Source organism: Hypanus sabinus, chromosome 9 (genome assembly GCF_030144855.1).
Source record: "Hypanus sabinus isolate sHypSab1 chromosome 9, sHypSab1.hap1, whole genome shotgun sequence".
Classification (NCBI taxonomy): Eukaryota; Metazoa; Chordata; class Chondrichthyes; order Myliobatiformes; family Dasyatidae; genus Hypanus; species Hypanus sabinus.
The window spans coordinates 36135068-36156961 of NC_082714.1; the positions used below are offsets into that span (position 1 = coordinate 36135068).

General features: G+C 41.5%; 2 protein-coding genes across 3 annotated transcripts in view; one reads left to right on the plus strand and one right to left on the minus strand.

Annotated features, from left to right (window-relative positions):
• Positions 1-21894, minus strand: part of LOC132399255 (uncharacterized protein C7orf50 homolog) — a 393915-nt gene that overhangs the window by 242785 nt on the left and 129236 nt on the right. The window lies entirely within an intron of this gene.
• The window catches only part of LOC132399253 (uncharacterized), a 35658-nt gene that overhangs the window by 8333 nt on the left and 5431 nt on the right, over positions 1-21894 (plus strand). The gene's annotated exons all lie outside the window — the stretch shown is intronic.

Genomic DNA, 21894 nt, shown 5'->3' on the forward strand with positions numbered 1-21894 from the left:
AGTCCCATCAAGTCTTCCAGGATTCAGGACAATTTACAGTGGCCGGTTCGCCTACCAGCCTGCATATCTTTGGGATGCAGGAGGACACCACAGCACCAGAGGAAACCCATGTGGGAGAACTTGCAAAATCCACACAGACGTCTCAAGTGGTAGAGCTGAATGCAGGTCACTGAAGCTGTAGTGGCAGTAGCACATAACCCCAATCATAGTCTTGTTAGTGAAGTTCACAGCCCATAAAAGAATTAAACAGCAAGTCTGCCAAATAGGTAAATGCCTTCATTACTTATCTTATTTTGGCAAATCTCTTCTGCACCGCTCCAAGGATTTGACATTAATTTCCCTAAAATGCAGTGACCGTAATTACCTTATCTGGAGCCAAGATCTAAAGAATTTTCTTAATTATATACTCTACTGATGAATTTGTGATAAAAAATAAACTTTCCTGCTGCTTGTAAAACAAGGTTTTACTAACCTTGTTAGTAACCTTGCTAACCTTATTAAATTATTAGATTAATACGTTCTCATATTTACCACAGGACCTATATTCCATCCCAGGGTACAAGCACTTATGGGCCTAATTTAGAATCAATCTTTGTGCATAGTTGGAAACGCATGCACAGACTTTAGGAATATTGACCTAAGGTCACATGTATTGTTTTGCACTCATAATAACAGTTAATATACTAGATAGAGTCACTAACTCTGGAAAACTCTTGAAATTAGAGTGCAGCCTAATCATTTTATCTGTTGAGATTTAATAGAATCGCCCTATGCACAAATTTCCTTTACAAATGACAATGTGTTCTAGTAATGTCACACAAAGTAATGTCCATATCAATCTTAAAATTAGAACAAGACTATGGAAATTTGACAAGCAACATTTCCATGCATAAAAAAATAATGGAAACAACTATTCCTTCCCAGAACAAAATGCTACCAATTCTACAGGTCAATTGAAACTTCCAGGAATGAAAAATAAACACTTGGTATCACGTGCTGGATATAAAGTCAACCAGTATCTCAATCCATTCAAGAAACATAAAGGTGCAAATCTAAAATTTGCAGAGTAATATTTGTTTGACTAATTCCTACATTATTAAATAGGCCAATCAAAATGTTCAAGTAAAATACATGATGAAGCAATTTTATTCTGAATGATTTGGTGCAGATATATCCAGGCTAAAGATGCACCAAGAGAAACAAGTATTCTTGTTTCAGTAGAAATAACTCATACTGGAGTACTTACAGATCTTTCTTTAGAGTATGCAGTTATAAAGATGATTTGTAAAACGTACCTGTAACATAACAAAGGGACAATTAGCACATGCTATCACATTAGTGTCATGATCAAAACTATTTTCTCCAAAACATGGGGATTTAAGTGACATTATAAATGTTTAGAAGGAATAATATTCACCACTTCAAGAACTATGAATTCAATTTGTCTTCTCAATCAACTTTTCTTACCCCCTTGACACAAATGACACACTCAAAAAATACGTAGGCTAGTCAACAAATACAGAAAGTGCTAGAAAACTGTTTAAAGGCTGTAAAATGCTCTGAGGTTTCTTGATGTTGTGAAAGATACCATATAAATTCATAATTAATTTAAACTTTCTCAATTGGAGGGTCTCACTTTCTACAATAATCACTCATCCAGTTGAAGCAACAGGCACAGTCAAGCACATTTAATGAAAGTGTGATTCATTGTGAGCTACGCGCTGCATGGAATTTCCCTGCATCCTTCATTTGTCCATCCGAGACATACCAACCGCCTTCAGACTGTCCAATGTCTCCTGAAGGTGAAAATTAATTTCCTGGACATCACTGAGAGCAAGCCAGAAAAAAACATAAAGATTGTAACTCTTTATTTTTTTTGCTTTCTTAGAGCATGTTCATACTTTGACTCAAGAATCTGGAAAGCTGAGAGCCAAAGCATTTTGTTTGCTTGTACAAATTTGTGTGATTTGTTAACCAGATATATATTTTTTTCGCATATTATTTCCCTTTGACCACTTTTCTAATATCACCTCCTTCTCCAAAACATTGTTGGACAGATAAATCAATTGTAAGCAAGTTCCCTTAGTTTACATTGCTTTAAGTAACTGCTTTTCTAAGTCATCCACACGTGAACAATTGGCTGAAAAGGTCACAGTTTTCATGCTCCATTTCATCATTGCTGTTTCTTCACCAGTTTTTACATGGGATAGGAGATCATCTCCAGATTGATGAAGAGATTTCATATTTCTGGTTTGAGGGGGGCATTTCTAAGGGCCTGGGAAAGCTCGGAACTAAACCAAACCCTTAAGAAGAGCAGGGAGAGAGTCACAAATCTGCAGGTGCTGGAATATGGAGCAGCACGCTCCATGTGCTGGAGGAACTCTTGCATGCCAGGCAGCATCTTGAGGGAAATGGACAGTCAGCGTTTTGAGTTGAGATACTTCTTCTGCTGTGAGGAGCAGATTAAGGATTTGTAAAGGCAAAATATACCAGATGCAAGGAGATGCTGAAAATGCTAAATAAAAAGGAACAAGTCAGCGAGCATCGATGGAGACGGAAGTGAAGTTAACATTTCATCAGGCCATTGACCCAAAGCCAAATCTCTATGTAATAATATAACTATCATCCCTCCACAATATTTATTGATTTCACACTGAAGGATTCAAACTGGTGAGTTAAGGATGGGGCAGAATTTAGGGAGTAGATATCGTGGTTAAAAATAGGAGCAGTGAGGAGGTAAAGTACAAAGAATAAACTGGGCATCGAAAATTTAACTTGCAGAAGATAGGACAATGAAAAAGAATCAAGTTCAATTTTATTATCAGAGGTGTAGGCCTTGAAAGGCCTTGAAAATTAGCTTTACTGTATGTAGCAGCAGCTCAGTACTTAAGGCAAACGTAGCATAAACTTAAAGTAACACTAATTTATATAGAACGTACAAGACAAAATAAACATAACAACAGCAGTGCCAGTTCAGAGAGAGAAAAAGAAATAGTCAAGGTAGTGTTAGGAGTTTTCAGGTCAGTTCAAGAATCTGATGGCGGTAAGGCAGAAGCTGTTGTAGCACCTAGGAGGTGTGGGTCTTCAGGCTTCTGCACCTCCTATCTGGTGGCAGCACAGAGAATAGGCCATGACTCAGATGCTGAAGGTCCATGGTGATAATTATCCTCAATTTCTACTTTCCTGTGCTTTAGAGCTCCCCTACCAGACCATGATGCAACCAGTCAGAAAGTTTTTTCATAGGTTTGTCAGAGCCTTCAATGACATGCCAAATCTCCTTAAGCTTCAAAAAAAGTAGAGATGTTGATGCATGTTCTTCATGGTGGGCCCAGGATATTTAACGAAGGAAGGAGACAAGCTAACCTCTGTGAATACATCATAATTGTGGTCTTTGAACAGAAAACATGTGTGGTTGATAAAGAGGAACCAGTGATGCACTACACTCAGATTTCGTTGTTGCAGAACATACAAGATCACAGTGTAGGAGACAATATATTGGCGTAGATAGAAGATTGGCTATCTGACAGGAAGAAAATATTTTTGGTTTCTTATTGCTAGTGCTGAACTTGTATAGTACTGTGCAACAGACTTGGACATGTACTGTATATATAGCTAGAGTGCCGAATGCATTTGCATAGTACCGTAATAATTTTATGTATTGCACTGTATAGTTGCTGCAAATAAAAACAAATTTCATGACAGATGTGAGCGATGATAAACCTGATTCTGATATGGGTCTCTCTTGTGGACTGAGAGTGGGAAGGGGGTCAGGGAGAAGGGAATCATGGTCGGGAAAATGGGAAGAGTGTGGGAAGCACCAGAGAGAGATTCTGACTTGAGCACTAAACCAATTGTTTGGAACCAAATTACCTTGCCTAGTGTCTCAGGGCCCCACCACCCCCAAGCCCCTGCCACCTGTCCCCCACCTTTTCCCCAGCACTCCAGCCTCACCAGTCCCAACATTCTTTGCTTCCTGACGAAGGGTCTCAGCCCGAAACTTCGACATCGCTTCTCCCTATAGATGCTGCCTGCCTGCTGTGTTCTACCAGCATTTTGTGTGTGTTGTTGTTTCAATTTCCAGCATCTGCAGATTTCCTCGTGTTTATTCTTTGCTTCCGCCAGGTTTACAAACCCACTCTATGCTCCACATTGCCAAATACAGTACTGTCAAAACAGAACTCATGATTATCAGTTTTTTGTCAGAGAATTGATTCCAATGTTTTCAATGTGATCAGGCAGTGAAACTCAAATTAGTTTCTCTCCAAAACATTTTTAATAAGATTAATTTTTTTAAAAAATGCAGAAATAATGTTTTAGTAACCACACAAGTGCATAAATACATCTAGGAACATCAGCACACTTGTGTAACCTGTGTCTGTCTCCTGCCTTCTGCGGGGCAAGTAAGTATTGTATTGCAACTGTGGATCAGTAGCTGTGCATATGACAACAATATTTGGTTTTGATTTCCTGTTTTAAACTGGTTTTGTTCTTTAAAATATGTCTACTAGAATTTGTTGTATCCACTTCTGGCCTAGCAACCTCATACACACTAACCAATTTTAATCGTTCCCCAGTGGCAGCCATGCTTTCAACTGCTGAGCCCCCAACATTTCAAATCTGTTTCTGTGAACCACTCCACATTTTCCCCCTTTGAGAGCTCTTTCAAACTTAGCCTTTTGATTAAGAGTACTCCATCAGTAACAGGTATCAAATTTTGACCAATTCTTTGTTTGAAAGTGCTCCATTTGACGTACAGTGTATGTTACATAAATCCAACTTACTGTTGTTGGGTCCACTTTAAACCTAAATGTAATTATCCATAAATAGCATTTTTAATTTCAGCAAAGCTTAAACTCATTGACATTCTCCTTACCAAAAGATTAACTGTTTACCTTCAGTTCAGTTAAACTAATGCACCATATGCGCATTTACTCTTGCCAAAATGTCAAAAGGAATAAAGGAAACGAAGGAGCACATCCATTCTTGATCTGAACGAGAATGACAAACTTGGCTCCAAGAGGGATGCAAGTGGTCCCTGGTGAGCTTGGCCTCACGTGTTGCCCATGCCGATTGCTGTTGCTTGGTTTTTCCACTCACTGGCCAGCTCAGAACTACAGGAGATGGATGCCTTCTGAAATGATGGAGGATTGATTTTGATCGTGTGACTCAGGAAGAAGTTTTTGCACTGGCTGGAGTTTGCGTCTGGTGGACTTGGGTTCTCAATAGTTAACAATTGAAAAATGTGAATGGAGAAAAGGACTATTTGTCCTCCCGTGAGATTCACAGTGATGGTAATTAAGCCGATCTACTGCATGTTGTTTTTGATTTTCCATGTATCATAAATATTAAGTGATGGGTGCTCTGGAGCAATAAATTTGATTAGATCTGGATAGAGTGACGTTTTCAAGAAGATACCCTCACACCTGGACTGGCAGTTTGCACTGTAGAATTCTATTTTTCAAGTGCATCCTTGTAGATCAATGCTGTCAGGTGTTCAGATCATTTGGACCACCAAATATTTAAGATGGATTTGATGAACTGAAACCCTAATACACAATTTGGGTGATAAGAATAGGAGCCATTCGAATTTCTTCCTTCATGTCCCATAACACCACCACTGCTACCTATTTCCTTGTTTTCTCCTTTACCAGTAGTACTTGAGCAATGCACCATCTAGTGTCATAAATGAGACTATAATGTTCTCAACTTGAACTGACTTCACATCCATCTCACAATATTCCTGGCCAGGCTTCTAATCACTGTTGAGTAAAGATAGCTGTGAGATGATAAGCTTCTCTGAAGTCAAAGTATATTTATCATCAAAGAATGTATTCTATATACAACCTTGAGATTTGTCTCCTCACAAAACAAAAAAAAAACAATAGAGCCCATTAAAAAAAAGACCATCAAACACTCAACATGCAGAGAAAAAAAAAACAAATTGCGCTATCAATAAAAGTAAGCAGGTCATTTGTATGTCCTTGTGTGCAGTCTCAAGGTTCTCAACACCCGCCTGAATGGTTCTTCCCCTTTTTGAGTGGTCAGGCCCCAGAGAATCCCAGGAGTCAGCCGGAATATTGCAAAGAATATGGCCTACGTATTGACTGTAACCTGGGTCTCACGCTGAACATGTTGTCCTGGAGGAGGATTGGCATTTGAATCAGAATCAGAATCACAATCAGGTTTATTATCATCAGCATGTTACCTGAAATTTGATAATTTAGCGGCAGCAGTTCAATGCGATACATAAAACAGAAGATAAATAAATAAATAAATCTTATTCTGTATATTTTATACAGTATATGTATATTAAATAGATTAAAAATTGTGCAAAAAATGAGGTTCCTTATTCATTTGTTGAACTTAAAAGATTTTATAAAAACAGATTTGGTGATTTTTATTTGATGATTTGAGGTACTTACTGTGAATGTCCAGGACTCAGAAACATACAGGAGGACAGGGATGGCTGCTGTCCCATGTGATTTGTACGAGGTTTTCAAGTGTTAATTTCTTCAATCAACCAAAGGACGTATTAGTGGATTGCTGAAAAAACTGCATTGGTGCTGCTTCATGCAACCATGCTGAGTTTTCAATTTCGTCAACTTTGCCTCTAACTCCACGCTCCCTTTAAATTCACTTGGTCCATTTCTGAAAGTTCAGTCCCCTTTCTCAATCTCTCTGCCTCCATCTCCAAAGACAAGCTGTCAAACAGCTCTTTTATAAACCTACCAGTTCCCATGGTTATCTTGAATATACCTCTTCTCACCCTGCTTTTCCCTTCACTCAGTCCCTTCATCTCCACATCTGTCCCCAGGATGAGGCTTTCCTTTCCAAAACAACAGAGATGTACTCCTTCTTCAAAGTATGGGCTTTCCCTTCCTCCACATACCCTCACACACTTCTCCTCTATTTCTTGTAACCACTGCTCACCCCATCTTCCCACCGTCTTAGCAGTGATAGAGTTCCTCCTGTCCTTACCTACCACCCCAAGAACTTTCACATCCAACACATTTTCCTCCACAACTTCTGCCATCTCCAAAGGGATCCTACCACTGAACATATCCTTACCTCCCTCCTCCGCTTCCCGCAGGGATTGCTCCCTCTGTGATTCCCTTGTTCATTCACCCTTCCCCACTAAGCTCCCTCCCAGCACTTACCCCTGCAGGTGGCCAAAGTGCTACACCTCCATTCAGAGCCCCAAAAGTCCTTCCAGCTGAGGCAACACTTCACCTGCAAATCTGCTGGGGTCATCTATTGTGCCCGGTGCTCCCACAACGGCCTCCTCTATATTGGTGAGGCCGTCGTAAATTGGGAGACTGCTTCACTGAGCTCCTCCGCTGCATCTGCCGAAGAGGATCTTCCAGATGGCCAATCGTTTTAATTCCAATTCCCATTCTCACTCCTCCTGTGCCACGATGAGCCATCCTCAGGGTGGAGGAGCAACAAACCTTCTCGTGTTTATGGTTCACTAATGTCCTTCAAGGGAGGAAATTTGCCAGTGCAGTTGATTTTAACTACCTCCTCAGAATAAACTGAGGAATCCCAGGAATTTTAAACAGTGTCCTGAATCTCCTTACAACAAATTGGTTAGTAACTCAAAACCACAGCAATAAGGACATGTAGTTTTATTGAAAAGTGTTTTGTTTAAAAAGTGTATTAAGTGCAGCTCTTTAATGATCTAAGTTTATGTATTTTTGTAATGCTCAACGAAGATGTTTCAAAATTATGTATGAGCAAAATGAGATGAAAGATGGTAAAATCCAGTTTAGAATACATTTTCATTCCTGTGCCAGAAGATCGTAAGATCTAGCTGCAAATTAACACGCAGGATATTGTTTTTAAAAAGGCACACAAGTCCAGCAACCTTCATTATCTTCTTCCTTAGCTCGAAACTTCTGCCACGAATTGAAGTGTGGAGAGGGCAATTGACATTTCTGTTATAGGAACACGATGAATCAGCTGCTTCTTCCAAAATCCACGAAATTTCACGAATAATTAAAACCCTGCCTACATCATGGGGTGACTGGCAAGTAATAAATTGTAGATGAATTGCAAACAAGACAAGCAAAATTGCCAACAAACTCTATTTGCTGTGGCTTATTGTGTTAATTTGTAAAGGTCAGTGGGTATGCTTGTTTTGGCAGGATTAAACAACTTAAATGATACATATAAACACTTATTATACAATTTTTAAAGGCTTAAATCAGGTCAATGGAGCATTTTACCTGAGCAATTATTGTAACATAAATCCCTTGGTGCTCTGCAGTTCCTGCTCCAGTTAAGCCAGTGATTGATGGGTTTTGACGTGTTGCAAATACAAGCAAATTTGGTCATGGAATTGGGTGGGTGGACAGCAAATTTCAGAGACTATTGGGAGGGAATTCAGGGACCTCATATGTGGAAGCTGGTCATTGCAAGAATGGTCTGGTTTGCCAAATCCATAGTTTCTGCAATGTTGCAAATTACAACCAGAGGAGCAAAATTAGGCCATTCGGCCTGTGGGGTAATGTAATTGGAAACATACATAATTCGCAATCACCAACATCGAGTTGGGGTTCACTTTAAGAGGCCAGTTGGATGTGATAACATTTTACCTAAAGTAATTTATCACACTTTGTGTTCAGTGTTGGGAGTCCAATAAACAAGTTATGGTTTTTCCTGAACATAAAGTGCCTCCACCATTTGTATTTGCAAAAACCTACATCGGTGACCCCAATGCTCTAGGACGAAACCAGTTATCGGCCATGTCGGCTAACGCAGTTGCTTTAAAATTGCCGGAGACTTGAGAGCAAAATGCCATTTGGTTCGAACAAGCTGAGCCCCAATTTGCGCTGCGAGAAATCACTGCCAACACCACCAAATTTCTCTATGTGGTTGTGTCGCTCAGCAATTCTAAGGCTGCGAGAATGATGAGTCTACTAGAGCACCTGCCTGAACATGATAATTACCGATCACTGAAATTTCACCTTTTACAGGAGTCTGAGCACGACAAACTGTTGCTCTCCTTGCCTGGCCTTGGCAACGCCAAGCCATCAGAGCTAATGGACCATACGCTGTCTCTCCCTGGAAATTTCCATCCTTGTTTTATTTTTAAAGAATTATTTATGTAACAGATGCCTGATCAAGATCGCATAGACCTCACTAATGCACCTGTGAAGGACTACGGGGAGCTTGCTAAAATGGCTGCTAGTCTACACTCAGCTAGGAGGCGGTGCATCATTCCTCCTCTTTTCTCTGCCTCAGTAAGTCCAGTTAGCAAGGCCCCCAATATAAGGCCTCCCACATCTGAGAAACAGACGACACCGAGCCTGTTTTTACTATGCTTGCTTTGGTAGGAACACCAGAAAGTGCCAACCGCCTTGCATCTTTGACTGTGCCAGTGCATCAGGCCATCAGAGGTCTCTGAACACTGTGGGTTCCAGCTGCCAGTGTTGTCTACTGTTCATCACAGACAGGCGACGTTTCTGGTGTGGCATAGATGTTCAAGTGAGTGTGCTGCCAGCATTGCCTATTGAAGAGAAGGCAAAGAGTGACAAAACCTCACTGGAGGCTGATCCAGACAGGTGGCGCTCTGCTTCAGTGCGCGACATTACACATGGGACTTCGCCCTAGTTAAAGTGGCTAGTCCTCTGCTCGGTGCGGATTCCCTGTGGGCTCAGGGACTGCCAGCTTGTGGATGTCAAGGACTTTGGGTGGTTAGCCTGCTCCCCTAGTAAGTCCCCCAAAATGACTCTGTCAAGCACATGCACCACTGTATGTGAGTTTACTCGCCTGCTGGGTGAATTCCCGAACCTCACCAAGCCCACATTCTGCACTACCATCACAAAACATGGGGTTGAGCGCCACATTTCCAAAATTGGCCCACCAGTCCATGCCCACAAGTGTAGACAGGATGCAGGAAATCTAGCAATCGTAAAGGCTGAGCTTGCCACCGTGGAAAGACTTGGCACTGAACACCAGTCAAATAGCCCCTGGGCTTTGCCCCACCTCTGGTCCCTAAGTCCGATGGTGGTTGCCGCCCATGTGGTGTTTACTGACAACTTAACGAGGCCACCATCCCTCATCATTGCCCGGTCCCAACACATCCAGCATGTTTTCTGGAAAGCTAATTTTTTCCAGAGTCGATCTACAACGGTTGTAGTTAGGGATTACCATCAGGTGCTTGTGACCCTGGAGGACATACCCAAAATGGCTGTGATAACCCCATTGAGCCTCTTTGAGATTCTGTGCATGTCATTTGGGCTGAAAATTGCAGCACAGACTTTGAGATGGACTCTGTATTAAAAGACTTAGATTTTCTTTTTGCTTACCTGCACGACATACTCGTCACCAAAATATCCAAAACCGAACATGTATCTCATCTCTGCACACTTTTCAAGTGCTTAAGCCAACATGGGTTGATAATTAACCTTGCTAAATGCCAGTTTGGGTTGTCAACCATTGACTTTCTCAGCCATCACATCTGCACAGAAGGTGCAAAATCCCTCCCATCAAAAGTAGCTGTTCGTATGGATCTCCCACCGTCCAGCACTACTAAAAAAACAAGAGTTTTTAGGCATAGTGAATTTCTATCAGTACTTCATTCCACAAGCTGCTGAACTTATGCTTCCCTGGTCTAGTCCACTTAAAGGCAATGTCCCTAATCACGTTCTTGACTGGTCAGCAGACATGACCAACACATTTGATGATACCAAATGAGCTCTTTCCAACACAACCCTACTGACGTACTGACCCAGAGGTCCAGGCTTACTGAACAGCAGTCATGGACCTGCAGTTGGCTAATATTACGTTTGGTGAAGCTGGGGTTTCTCTCTGTGCAATGTCCTAACCGGTCGCCCTCGCCAAGCTGGAGATGGACTATTTTTGACTCTATACATGGCTTCTCACATCCAAGCCAGAAGGCCCCACAAGAGCTGGTTGCACAGCTTTAGAAAATACGTGTGTGATTGCACTGCAGCCTGTGTGGAGAGCCTGCGGGTAGAGATACACCATCGTGTTCAGGTGCCACTGGCACCTTTTGAGGTACTTGAGTGACGGTTTGATTATGTCAATATGCACCCTGTTAGTCCTCTTCCCTCCTACCATGGTTTCACACACCTCCTTACCATGGTGGAGCACAGCACCAGGTGGCCAGAGATCGTCCCTCTAGCAGACGATGGACGCAGCGTGACTTGGGACTTCTCAGTTTGGCACCCCACCTGATATTTCCTCTGACCACAGTCCCCAATTCATATCAGACCCCTGGGCTACGATGGCCCAGAATCTTGGCATTGAGCTACATCACACCACAGCGCTTTACCTTCAGACCAAAGAGCAGCTTCACGCTCCTTAGTGGCTGCTCTGAGGGTTTTGCTGACAAACCTGTTGGCATGATCATCTCCCATGAGTCCTGATGGGGCTCAGAACAGCTCCAAAAGAGGACCTACAGTTGTCCACAGCTAAATTGGTATAGGGGCTGCCATTACAAGTGCCAAGTGATTTTATTCCTAAAACCAGGACCGCCTGGTCAGCATTTCAACAGCATTCCACCCTCCTCGGTAAATTCAATCCCTTTTCACCTATTCCCATCTCCCACACAACACTCCTGAGGTCTTGTGGACCCACATTCCTCCTCGTTTGTTTCCATCCACCATGCACACCAATATCCCCTTCCATGACCGTGAGCATGTCAACACACGTCTAGACAAGCCTGAGGCACCTGCTGTTCCTCCACCCATGGAACATAGGACCCGAGCCAGGGCGGCTTGTCCAAGCGCCAGACAGGGTCCCAATGTCAGTGTTAATGAATTCTGGAGGGTCCTGTGTAGAGTAATGTAACTGGTGGAAAAGCACATAATTCACAACCACCGATATTTACTTGGGGTTCACTTTTTGAGGCTAGTCAGACGTGATGACGTATTAAGTAAAGTACTTTTAACGCGCTTTGCGTTCAGTATATGGAGTACAAATGTGTCCTTACAGGTTTTCTTCAACAAAAAATGCCTCCGCTGCTTTGTTTGCGAAAAACCACTGGCCCATCAAGTCAACTCTGCCATTACACTACGGTTGATTGATTATCCCTCTCAACCCCATTCACTGGCCGCATAGTATGAGGAAGATAAAGTTAGGAATGTTGAATAAAGAACTAGGACAAAACTGAGTTAGGGCTAGGGAGAAAGGAGATTGAACACAAGAAATAGGAGCAGGAGTAGGCTATCTGGCCCGTCAAGCCTGCTCCACCGTTCAATAAGATCATGGTTGATTTGGCCATGGACTCATTTCCAGCTACCTGCCTTTCCCCTATAACCCTTCATTCCCCTACTACGCAAAAATCTATCCAACCTTGTCTTCAATATATTTACTGAGGTAGTCTCCACTGCTTCATTGGGCAGAGAATTCCACAGATTCACTACTCCCTGGCAAAAGCAATTTCTCCTCATCTTTGTCCTAAATCTACTCCCCTGAATCTTGAGGCTATGTTCCCTAGTTCTAGTCTCACCTACCAGTGGATTTGTATTCAGAAACAAAGAACATAAAAGGAAAGGAAACACCAAACATAATTCTTTAAAAATCTGATAGCAATTTACTATCTGCTGAAACATTACGTTGTATGTTCCATACTGTTGCACTTTTGGGTCGCAAAGGCACTCAAGGACAAAATTTGGTAATAAAAGGAAAAGCATGCTTTTGAGTACTAATGCTAACTCTTTTGGCGTGTTTAGTGGGGATTAAATGCACAAAAGTAGAAACTGCATTATAATCATGGGGTGTGGTGTACAAGGATCAACTGCTGTTTTCAAATGGCTAATGGTGAAATGGTGCAGATCATTCCTGGAATTTGGAAGATTTTGGCAGTGAAATTTGTCCCGTTGTGATTCAGATTTATTTGTCAATGCACCTGGTATGATGTAGTGAAATATCATTGCTGCCACCTCGTGGACAATTCCCTCAACTACAAGTTCCATCACACAGGAAAGCTATTCTGTCCACCAATAATGCCCCAGGTGGCCTATAATATTCCTTCCAGTTAGTTTTCTTTTGAGGAGGTGGAGGGGATGGTGATGACATGGTGGTTCCAAAGACATTCAAACAGATGGAATTGTTACAAAGTTGGCCAGCAGAGTGATTGGGAAGTGTGACCTCATCGGGAGACCACACAGTCCGGATCAGAAATAACATCTCCTCCTCACTGATGATCAAGATTGGTGCACCTCAAGGATGCGTGCTTAGCCCACTGCTTTACTTTATCTCCACCCATGTACATGCGGCTAGGCACCGTTCAAACACCATCTATAAATTTGCTGAAGACACAACTATTGTTCAAAGTTCAAAGTACACTTATCATCGAAGTATGTATACTAAATACAACCTTGAGATCTGTCTTCTTGCAGGCACAAACAAAGAAACACAAGAGAATCCTTTTAAAACACCCAGACACAAAGACTGTCAAATGCCCAAGTGTGGGGATAAAAAAAGATCAAATCATGCTAACAATGAAAAAATAAATAAATAACACATAGGACGTAAACTGCGGAGTCCTCAAAAGTGAGTTCACAGCCACAGAGCCAGTTCAGTGCTGCAGCCCATCCAGGAGCAAAATGGTTGCAGGCCACAGCTGCGGAGTCTGTTCACTGCTGAGGCGAGCCAACCTCTCGGAGTAATGAGCTGAACACTGGTTCAGCCTTCGCACTTGGCCTTGACACCCTGCTCTATCTGATCTGGCTCAGTGCTTAAATTGGCCAAACATTTGTTCGTTTTTCGCTCTTGGGCCCCTTCAATCCAGCCCCAAGTCCACGAGCAATGGTTGCTGGGCCCATACAGCATTCTTGAAAGTCCAGTTCACTGAATCCTTCAGGATACTGCAATAACACCACGTCATACAGACTGTTCAAAAGCACAAATCCCAAAGAGAAATTACAGGCTGCAGATTGCAATGATCACAGTGCAGGAAAGGGGTAATTAATAGAATAATTAGTGTTTCTGTTTGCTACCTGTAAAGTATTGCTGTGTCTTGCCATATTTAACAGAGAGAACTTCAGATGGTGACGAGATGTACAGGAGTGAGGTAGATCAGCTGGTTGAGTAATGTTGCAAGAACAACCTTGCACCCAACATCAATAAGACCAAGGAACTGATTGTGGACTTTAGAAAGGGGAAATTGAGGGAACATACACCAGTCCTCGTTGATGAGATCTGCAGTGGAAAGAGTAAGCCATTTCAAGCTCCTGGGTGTCAAGATCTTTGAAGATCAATCCTGGGTCCAACATATTGATGCAATTTCAAAGAAGACATGGCAGCAGCTACATTTCATTAGGAATTAGAGGACACTTGGTAGGTCATAAAAGACTCTTACCAATTTCTATAGATATACTACCATGGAGAGCATTCTAACTGGCTACATCACTGTCTGGTGTGGAGGGGCCAGTGCAGAAGATCAGAAAAAGCTGAAGAGAGCTACAAACTCATTCAGCTCCCCAGGGAGTTGAATGAGACTCTAGCCTTGCCAGCACTGAGGACACCTTCAAAAATTGATGCCACAAAAAGGTGGCATCCATCATTAAGGACCCCAATCAACGAGACGACATCCACTTTTCATTGCTCCATCAAGCAGGCGATACAGGAGCCTCAATGTTTTAGGAACAGCTTCTTGCCTGCCACCATCAGATTTCTGAATGGGCAATGAACCCATGTACTGTACACATCAGTTTTTTTCCCTTTTTTCTTTTTGCAATCCTTATTTAATTTAATTGCTTTTAATATCTATTTCTAATTGTAATTTATAGTTTTTCTATTATCTATTAGAATGCGCTGCTGCAACAAAACAACAAATTTCACAACGCAGGCCAATCATAGACCCGTTTCACATTCTGAGTAAAAGCTTAGCAAGAATCAATGGAACAGGTATCATAGAGATGAATTTGGACAAGACATGAGGAGAGATGTGATGTGAACCTTGGGGACAGGGAATCTAGGGAGGAGGTAATGCTGAGTGGGAGAGGTGTAGATAACCAGTGTTAAATACTATAGACAAATGGGAAAGAGCAAACTAACTGGCTTCCTATATCACTCTTCATAGCATTCAGGAGAGATTTCAGAAATATTCCAACTCAAATGGGAAGGAAGCAAGAGCATCTGTTTGTCTATGCATATGACAACCTCATATTGTGACCTTAATCTTTTTTAAAAGTGCATATGGATCTGACTTTCTACATCCAAGGTCTACTTCCAAACCTTTTAAGTAGCCAATCCTAAACTATGCAGGTTATCAGGATTAAAATCTCAATGATCTGAACCAAAGCTGAAATTTAATGCAAAACAATATACGGAGGAAGTGCAACTTCATTTCCAGAAATTGGCCAAAATATCACTGCTCCTGAGAGAACCAAAGCTCTGGGAAATGTACAAGTTGTGTGAACGAGGACAGACAGGGAGAGACATGGGTCTGAACTCTTCTAGTACTGATTATCCACAGTTATATTCACAACAGTTTTATAAAATGTGAGTTTCATGAATGACTTTTCTTCTTAGAATCTTTCAGAAAAGCCTACCTGACAAGTGTGTATGTCATGCGATTAGTTTCAATAACAGAAAGCAAGTGTTGGAAATATTTTCAAAATTACCTCATTAAAAATTACATCTGACAATGTATTCCAGTTCAAACATACAATTCTATTGAAATATACCCAAGCCAAAAATCTTAATGGGGTTCACCGCATATAGCTACTGAAACTATGAAATTATGTTCATTCACCTGGAATACAACGCAAAATTCTGGCTTGATTATATTGAAAATTATATAAAAGAGCATACCTAGAAAGGAAAGGGAAATGTTATGCCCTGGTTAACATTTCCACTACTATCCTGTAGGGTACTTCATTTAGTAGCTTTCTGTAAAAGTAGTGTTTCCTGCTGGTAGAATGTTTTGGTTTCGGCTAAAAATAAGGAGGCACGTTGTTTAATTTAGGAATGTGGTGTCAGCCAATCAAGATGGTGGATGGGAGAAGGTTCTAGAGAGAGCTGGGTGGAGAGTGATGTGTTTGATGCTGGTGGGTTTGTGGTCTTTTGTGGGAGATGCGGAGAAGAGAAGATCAGATGAGACAGCTGTAGGATTCAATCCAATGGGAAGATGAGTTTGCAAGGAATGCTTCACAAGATGAAGGAGTCCAAGATGGGCCTTTTTATTTTTTTCTCTTTCCAAAATATTTTTAGTAATTTACTTGTAAGAATACAGAGTACAAGAAAAAATATATATCATTACACTAAATCGCATATAAAGACTCCTTCCCCTATATTCATACAGATTAATTATTTCTTAACATTGAAATATAGTAATGTTATTATATAAAAAATCTAACCCACTACCAAGACCAAAGCTGATTAGTAAAGAAAAAAAGGAAAAACAAAATTAGTAGTCATCATCTGTGCTTTAACAGCAAATCAAAGGTTTTGAAAATAGTTCAGAAAAGGTCCCCACAATGTTTGAAAGTCTTGACTAGATTCAGAGATTGAACATCGAATCTTCTCTAAATTTAAACATGATATCACATTATGTAACCATTGGGCGTGAAAAGGAGAGGCCGCATTTTTCCATTTAAGCAAGAGCGTCCTTCTGGCCATAAGAGAAATAAAAGCCAAAATGTGCAAGTCAGATGAATCCAAAATAATATCCTTTCCTCCAACAATACCAAATAAAATGGTCAAAGGATTAGGCTTAAAGTTTACTTTGAAAAGTATCAAGGAAGTTTGAAATATCTCTTTCCAATATTTTCCAAGACTCGGACATGTCCAAAACATATGAATGAGTGAAGCTTCTCTATTATTATATTTATCACAATACAGAGATATATCTAAATAAAAATGAGACAACTTATTTTTGGTCATATGGGCCCTATGGACCACTTTAAATTGTAGGAGAGAGTGGCGGGCACATAACGATGAAGTGTTAACCAATGTAAAAATTTCATTCCAAGTTTCCTCAGAAAATGATGTCTATAAATCTTGTTCCCAGAGATTTTTAATTTCATCTAAAGGAACACCTCTCATTCCCAACAGCATATTATAAATATTAGATATAGATCCATTATAAAAAGGTTTCAAATTAAAAAATTACATCTAGTAGATTCTTATCAGGACTTTTAGGAAATGTACCTATTTGAGACCATAAAAAATCTTATTTGTAGGTTTTTTTTTATTCTTTTCTATTTTCTTTCTCTTACTGTTTGATAAATGTGAAATCAGTAAATATACTTCTTTACCATTTTATGTGGGTACGACCTGTTATTTCTTGCCAGCTGATAATTGTGTATGGGCAGTATTTACACAGCATTCAATCAGATTGAGGTTTCTTTAATCAGTACATCAGTAGCCTCCAACCTGATGGCATGAACACTGACTTCTCTAACTTCCATTAATGCCCCTCCTCCCCTTCTTACCCCATCCCTGATATATTTAGTTTTTTTTCTCCCTCCTATTTTTATTCTCTCTCTCGGCCCATCACTCTGCCTGTTCTCCATCTCCCTCTGGTGCTCCCCTCCCCCTTTCTTTCTCCCTAGGCCTCCCATCCCATGATCCTTTCCCTTCTCCAGCTCTGTATCCCTTTTGCCAAACACCTTTCTGGCTCTTAGCTTCACCCCACCCACTCCGGTCTTCTCCTATCATTTTGCATTTCCCCCCTCCTACTTTTAAATCTCTTACGATCTTTCTTTTCAGTAAGTCCTGACGAAGGGTCTCGGCCCAAAACGTTGACATTGCTTCTTCCTATAGATGCTGCCTGGCCTGCTGCGTTCCACCAGCATTTTGTGTGTGTTGCTTGAATTTCCACCATCTGCAGATTTCCTCGTCTTTGTACTTTGGTTGATGTCGTGCAGTGCTGCCTTCGCTTGACAAGTCCGAAAGGAAACCAGCTTCACCGATAGGACATACTAAGCAGAGGGCTGTTGCCAACAGGGGTCTCTTGATGAGGGAAGCGATTGGTACTTTCTGTTACATCTCTGGACATTTCAATCAGGAGTGTGAAGGATGGGAAAACCTTCGGAAAGACTCAGTAAGAGAACGATCTGGCATCTCAGAGAGAACATGTCCCAATCAATGTATCAAGGAAAACACTGAAGTGCAAAACCCTATTCCTGAAGGCTTAGTGGGACCAAGCTCATGTATCCATACAAATTGAGGTACTTATGCTAGATTCATACTTGACATAGGTTCTCGGGCTATGCTACTCTGTAGATCCTTTTACAACCAGTTGCTGAAACATGACACCGCTGTTCTTGCTGAGTTTGCTATCTCATGGCGCGACCGAGTGTCTAGCGGTATAAGTGGGCAGGCAGGCTGGGCTCATCAGCCTTGGCTAGTTGCCAGCCTAGGAGAAGGACAACTCCGATTCCAAACCCGGGTAGATGGGACTCATTGGCCTTGCCAGACAGTCTGTCTAGGAGAAGGAAAACTCCAATACCCAACCTACAGCTTTGCAGTTATCGCAGCTTGCTGTGCCATTGTGGAATGCCCCTCGACCTGAAGGTTGGAATCAGTCCACGCAAACCGATCCTCACTATAAACCTACACAGGCAGGCGGGAAGAAAAGTCCTACAGCGATGGAGAAGGGGAGAAACGACAGGTGTTAGATGAAACTGGGAGTCGCAGTCTCAATTCTGCATGCAGGCGGCTCAGACCCAGGGGTCTCTGTCTGTTAACCTGAGGCAACAACAGCCTTCGGCAGCCTCTGAGTGACCCAGCAGCCCCTCCTCAGGGGTAGACTGCCTGTTCCTGATGGAGATGGACCTAGAAAAGGTTGCCCAAAAAAATCCTTCCTCACCACCACCTGGTTTGTTCACCGTGCCCAATGGGCATCTTACTCAAGCAGTACGAAAAAGGAAAATAAATCAAAAGAAGTCAATATATCTCAAAATCGCATGCTGAAATGTACACACAATGCAGGACTCTACAGAAGGTGACTGGCCCCAAAGACACTCAGTGCTAGCTCGGCTGGACATTGACATCGCTGTTAGAAATGAAGTACGCTTTGTAGATTAAGGATCTTTGATATAGTCCAGGTTACACTGTCTTCAGGTCAGGCAGAAGCAGCAACAAGAACAGATTCTTTGGGGTAGCCTTCATGATCAAAAAAACCATCGTCAATAAGCTTCAAAGCCTACTGAACTGGTACTCAGATTGACTTATGTCCCTGCGGTCCCGATGCAGGACAACCAAAGTGAGGGAGTTATAGGAGAGTAGTTCAGGTTAAAAGAGGAGGGCAGAATGCAAAGGTTTGCACCGAATCAAAGGTATGATGGGGTGCTTCACCCTAAAACTGATAAGTTACTGCAGTCAGGAGAGATGAAATGGCTCTCCATGGTAAATCATGTCTATTTTGATCAGTGATGCCCAGGAAGTGTAGAGAAAAAGAAGAGGTATCCTAGTGTCTGTTATTACCATGTGATTACTATAAACCCCTCAAGGCATTTCAACACAAAAATGAAGAATTCTATCTTTTGTTCAGAATCCCTGATTATGACCGCACTGCAAACAATAATTCAACTATCAGCCTGTTCTGAACATACAGGGCATGGAGAATGCAGTCCCACATGAGGAATCCAAAATAGTGGATTACATGCCCTCAACAGAGCAGTTTCAGGAACTTGTCTTATTGCTGCAGCTTACACCCTTCCCCAACCCAGATTTTGTAAGTAGGCAATGTTTCTAACTTCTTCCAGTTATAAAGCATACAACAAAAGAACAAATGCATTTAAAGAGCATACCTTATGTGGCAAGGTGGCTCAAAGCAATACACAGAAAAGTCATATACAGTAGATTGGGCCATCAGTTTGACAGGACAGACTCTTGTTTAAAAGAGACTAATTGTCTCTCTTATTTAAGAGGCAACTCTTAAAGAACAAAAACTAATCAAGGAAATAACTGGGATTTCCTTCATTTTTTTTGTGACACTATGCTGCTCTGTTGGGACAGGAGACTGTTGCTGAAGTGTCTTATAATTTCAGTTGCATGCACTTGTGGGGCCATTGGACGCTACACCATGATGAAAGTGAATAGTTTTTAAGTAGCGTCAGCTGCGTGTGTTTGTGTTCAAAAAGCAGTGATTTATGTCACTGATAATTGGCGAGAAATCAGCAGTAAAGACAATTCAGAACTATTTTGCTCACAGTGGTTTCAAGCATCCAGGCTTGGAGATGTCAGAAACAGGCAGGAGTGAAAATAAAACGATTTCACTACTTCAACAAGTTAGTACCTATGAAAAACTTGAAGGTATTGACAATCATCTTGAATGTTACAATGAAAATTAAGTTTTGGAAAATGCAATTATCAAAGGTATTCTATGAAGACAGTCCATTATCTGCACTAGGTGCATGCCCTGGGATTTAGTTCATTTATGAGTCAATCAAAAGAATATGATAGTGTACACTGGATTAATACCCCCATCGATAGCTATTAGGAACTAATAGACAGTCCTATAGTACTATAGTACAAACCTCATTTCCAGAAAAGTTGGGATATTTTCCAAAATGCAATAAAAACAAAAATCTGTGATATGTTAATTCACGTGAACCTTTATTTAACTGGCAAAAGTACAAAGAAAAGATTTACAATAGTTGTACTGACCAACTTAATTGTATTTTGTAAATATACACAAACTTAGAATTTGATGGCTGCAACACATTCAACAAAAGTTGGGACAGAGGCATGTTTACCATTGTGTTACATCACCTTTCCTTTTAATAACACTTTTTAATTGTTTTGGAACTGAGGATACTAATTGTAGTAGATTTGCAATTGGAAATTTTGTCCATTCTTGCTTGATATAAGACTTCAGCTGCTCAACAGTCCATGGTCTCCGTTGTCTGATTCTCCTCTTCATGATGCCCCATACATTTTCAATAGGAGATAGATCTGGACTGGCAGCAGGCCAGTCAAGCACACGCACTCTGTGTCTACAAAGCCACGCTGTTGTAGCCCGTGCAGAATGTGGTCTGGCATTGTCCTACTGAAATAAGCATGGACGTCCCGGGAAGAGAAGTCGCCTTGATAGCAACATATGTCTCTCTAAAATCTTAATATATGCCTCAGAGTCAATGGTACCTTCACATACATGCAACTCACCCCTGCTGTGGGCACTGATGCACCCCCATAACCATCACAGATGCTGGCTTTTGCACCTTTTGCTGATAACAATCAGGATGGTCATTTTCATCTTTGGCACGGAGAATTTGACGCACATTTTTTCTGAAAACTAGCTGAAATGTGGACTCTTCTGACCACAGCACACGGTTCCACAGTCTTTCAGTCCATCTGAGAAGAGCTTGGGCCCAGAGAATTCACCGGCGTTTCTGCATACAGTTGATATATGGCTTCCTCCTTGCATAATACAGTTTCAAGTTGCATTTCTGGATGCAGCGACGGACTGTGTTAAGTGACAATGGTTTTCCGAAGTACTCCCGCGCCCAGATGGCTATAATTGTCACAGTAGCATGACAGTTTCTTAGGCAGTGCCGCCTGAGGGCTCCAAGATCACGCGCATTCAACAGTGGTTTCCAACCTTGCCCTTTACGCACTATGTCTCTGAATTCTCTGAATCTTTTCACAATATTATGTACTGTAGACGTTGAAAGACCTAAATTCTCTGCAATCTCGCGTTGGGAAATGTTCCTTTTGAACTGACTAACAATTCTCTCACGAATTTTGGCACAAAGGGGTGAGCCACGACCCATCCTTGCTTGCAAAGACTGAGCCTTTGATGGACGCTACTTGTATACCCAGTCATGATCCCTCACCTGCTACCAATTAGCCTGCTTAATGTGGAGTCTTTCAAACCGGTGTTACTTGAATATTCTGTGCACTTTTCAACCTTATTTTAACTCTGTCCCAACTTTTGTTGAGTGTGTTGCAGCCATCAAATTCTAAATT